We start from the raw sequence: 4,237 nt of genomic DNA on the forward strand, positions 1-4,237 counted from the left end.
CAGGTTTATTTTTTATTGGACTTATAGTTTTTCATTTACATGTTAAAAACCATAAATGAAGTTGGTGCGCTAACAGAACTGTTTTCGTTAATTTTTTAACGGCTAGTCTAAGAGAAAACCAATCACTAAATCGAAATCAGCGTTCAATTTCGATTATGCCATCTGATTTTTGGAGAATTTCAAGAGATGTCATTTTGGCCGATTTTGACAAAAGTGGAAAGGCTATACCCTTCCCACTTTTTCATTTTTGGCCAAATTTCAAATTTGGCTTAAAATACATGATTTAGATTCAGAATTGAATGAAAATCACGGAAATCAGGTTTATTTTTTTATTGGACTTATAGTTTTTCATTTACATGTTAAAAACCATAAATGAAGTTGGTGCCCTAACAGAACTGTTTTCGTTAATTTTTTAAACGGCTAGTCTAAAGAGAAAACCAATCACTAAATCGAAATCAGCGTTCAATTTCGATTATTCCGTCTGATTTTTGGAGAATTTCAAGAGATGTCATTTTGGCCGATTTTGACAAAAGTGGAAAGGCTATACCCTTCCCACTTTTTCATTTTTGGCCAAATTTCAAATTACTTAAAATACATGATTTAGATTCAGAATTGAATGAAAATCACGGAAATCAGGTTTATTTTTCTATTGGTCTTATAGTTTTTCATTTACATGTTAAAAACCATAAATGAAGTTGGTGCGCTAACAGAACTGTTTTCGTTAATTTTTTAAACGGCTAGTCTAAGAGAAAACCAATCACTAAATCGAAATCAGCGTTCAATTTCGATTATTCCGTCTGATTTTTGGAGAATTTCAAGAGATGTCATTTTGGCCGATTTTGACAAAAGTGGAAAGGCTATACCCTTCCCACTTTTTCATTTTTGGCAAATTTCAAATTTGGCTTAAAATACATGATTTAGATTCAGAATTGAATGAAAATCACGGAATACAGGTTTATTTTTTTATTGGACTTATAGTTTTTCATTTACATGTTAAAAACCATAAATGAAGTTGGTGCCCTAACAGAACTGTTTTCGTTAATTTTTTTAAACGGCTAGTCTAAAGAGAAAACCAATCACTAAATCGAAATCAGCGTTCAATTTCGATTATTCCGTCTGATTTTGGAGAATTTCAAGAGATGTCATTTTGGCCGATTTTGACAAAAGTGGAAAGGCTATACCCTTCCCACTTTTTCATTTTTGGCCAAATTTCAAATTTGGCTTAAAATACATGATTTAGATTCAAAATTGAATGAAAATCACGGAATAACAGGTTTATTTTTTTTATTGGTCTTATAGTTTTTCATTTACATGTTAAAAACCATAAATGAAGTTGGTGCGCTAACAGAACTGTTTTCGTTAATTTTTTAACGGCTAGTCTAAAGAAAACCAATCACTAAATCGAAATCAGCGTTCAATTTCGATTATGCCATCTTTTTGGAGAATTTCAGAGATGTCATTTTTGGCCGATTTTGACAAAAGTGGAAAGGCTACCCTTCCCACTTTTTCATTTTAGACCAAATTTCAAATTGGCTTAAAATACATGATTTAGATTCAGAATTGAATGAAAATCACGGAAAACCAGGTTTATTTTTCTATTGGTCTTATAGTTTTTCATTTACATGTTAAAAACCATAAATGAAGTTGGTGCGCTAACAGAACTGTTTTCGTTAATTTTTTAAACGGCTAGTCTAAAGAGAAAACCAATCACTAAATCGAAATCAGCGTTCAATTTCGATTATTCCGTCTGATTTTGGAGAATTTCAAGAGATGTCATTTTGGCCGATTTTGACAAAAGTGGAAAGGCTATAGACCAAGATCGGATGCTGAGTTGCCAAGGCTGAATTCCGAAACCTGCGGTATTTGTCCTCTCAGGCCCTATAGGAGGGAAATGAAAAATAATATATTTAATTAAGTTGTAGTTAGTTTTATTACAAAATCTTTTGGAATCATGTACTATACCTCTTTGCTGATATAATACAAATAATTTTATCTCCAAAAAAGCTGTTATTTTTCCAGGAAACTTTTTGAAAGGTACTTGTTTACAATGTACCGATAGCAGACGATAAGTGATTGACTGTGACTAGTGACTGTAGTGTCAATTCTGTCAAACTGTTTTTCGTTTTTATGTCATGAGTAGTGTAGTTTGTGATGTCGGTAATGAGTTATTTGACAAAATTAAGTATTTTTAAGTTATCTGATTATGCTAAAGGACTTATTCATAATGAAACAGAAATTTACTTAGAAAAACGTCTGGCTTCTTGTTCTACAGTTGTAATACGGGAAGGGGGGGGTGTTGTGTGGAAGGTAAACAGAGTACCTTTCAAAAGTTTCCTGGAAAAATAACAGCTTTTTTTGGAGATAAGAATTTTTGTATTATATCAGCACAGGGGTATACGATTCCATCAAAAGATTTTATAATAAAACTAACTACAACAATAAAATATATTATTTTTCATTTCCCTCTATGGGCCCGAAGAGACAAATCTGCAGCAGGTCGGCAGCCTTAGCAACTCAGCATCCGATCTTGGTCTATACCCTTCCACTTTTTCATTTTTGTCGAAATTTCAAATTTAATGGCTTAAAATACATGATTTAGATTCGAATTGAATGAAAATCACAGAATACAGAGTTTATTTTTATTGGACTTATAGTTTTTCATTTTACATGTTAAAAACCATAAATGAAGTTGGTGCGCTAACAGAACTGTTTTCGTTAATTTTTTAAACGACTAGTCTAAAGAAAACCAATCACTAAACCGAAATCAGCGTTCAATTTCGATTATTCCGTCTGATTTTGGAGAATTTCAGAGATGTCATTTTGGCCGATTTTGACCAAAGTGGAAGGCTATACCCTTCCCACTTTTCATTTTAATTAAATTTCAAATAACCAAAATACATGATTTAGATTAAGAATTGAATGAAAATCACGGAAATCCGGTTTATTTTTCTATTGGTCTTATAGTTTTTCATTTACATGTTAAAAACCATAAATGAAGTTGGTGCCTTAACAGAACTGTTTCGTTAATTTTTTAACGGCTGGTCTAAAGAAAACCAATCACTAATCGAAATCAGCGTTCAGTATTTCAATTATACAAACGTCTGATTTTTGGAGAATTTCAGAGGATGTCATTTTTGCCGATTTTGACAAAAGTGGAAAGGCTATACCTTCGCACTTTCATTTTCTATCAAATTTCAAATTTGGCTTAAAATACATGATTTAGATTCAGAATTGAATGGAAATCCGGAATACAGGTTTATTTTTTATTGGACTTATAGTTTTTCATTTACATGTTAAAAACCATAAATGAGGTTGGTGCCTTATAGAACTGTTTTCGTTAATTTTTAAACGGCTAGTCTAAAGAAAAAACCAATCACTAAATCAGAAATCAGCGTTCAATTTCGATTATTCCGCGTCGATTATTGGGAATTTCAAGAGATGTCGTTCAGTACGATTTTACGGCAAAAGTGGAAGGCGGGATGAAGGCGTTGATGATCGGCGCACGCCTCACTAGGACATATCTCACGGAGTCTGTTTTGCCGGAAGAGCAAACGGTTTCCGAGATATAATAGCAAGATTGGCGACCAGCCCTTACCTATCGGCAACAGCACCAGCGAACGGAGTGAGCCCCTTTAATACTTCAAATAGAAACCCGGTTTTTGCTGTCTCCCTCGGAGGCAATCGGCCTAACTCACTGACGAACCCTGTTGGGGATCTTTGAACCCCGTTAATAAACACCGCCGTTTCCACTCAGCGACAGGGATAGGGCGATCGTGTACCTTTCCTGTTATATCGTGCTCTAACCATTGGCCCAAGAACGATAATAATCTATGGAATGTCGGAAATCAAATTCAGTTTTGTGAAAAAAAGTCGGGCTTAAAAGTTGGACCTATTTTAACATGGGGTAAAATTTACTGTCTTTTAGATGGCAGTGTAGTATCTTACTAAAATACGGAAATTAATAATACAACCAGAGAACAGAGTATTGCCAATAAAAATTTAAAAATTAAGGTTAAATGGCATTCTACGATAAACATAAGTCGCAATATTCTAGCTTCGCCAATTCCAGTTCTACCATGTGGTAAATTTTATATCATTATTGTCAATTTTCTTTCCTAAACACATTACCTAAGAGGCAATCCAAATCAGTTCAATGATGAGGCAGAAGAACGTGGTCTGGATTCTGGAGAACAGTTTGCTGCATCTGCTGTAGCTCCGGCTAACAGCAGATTTAAAC

The sequence above is a fragment of the Daphnia magna genome, linkage group LG1, assembly GCF_020631705.1.
Source record: "Daphnia magna isolate NIES linkage group LG1, ASM2063170v1.1, whole genome shotgun sequence".
NCBI lineage: Eukaryota > Metazoa > Arthropoda > Branchiopoda > Diplostraca > Daphniidae > Daphnia > Daphnia magna.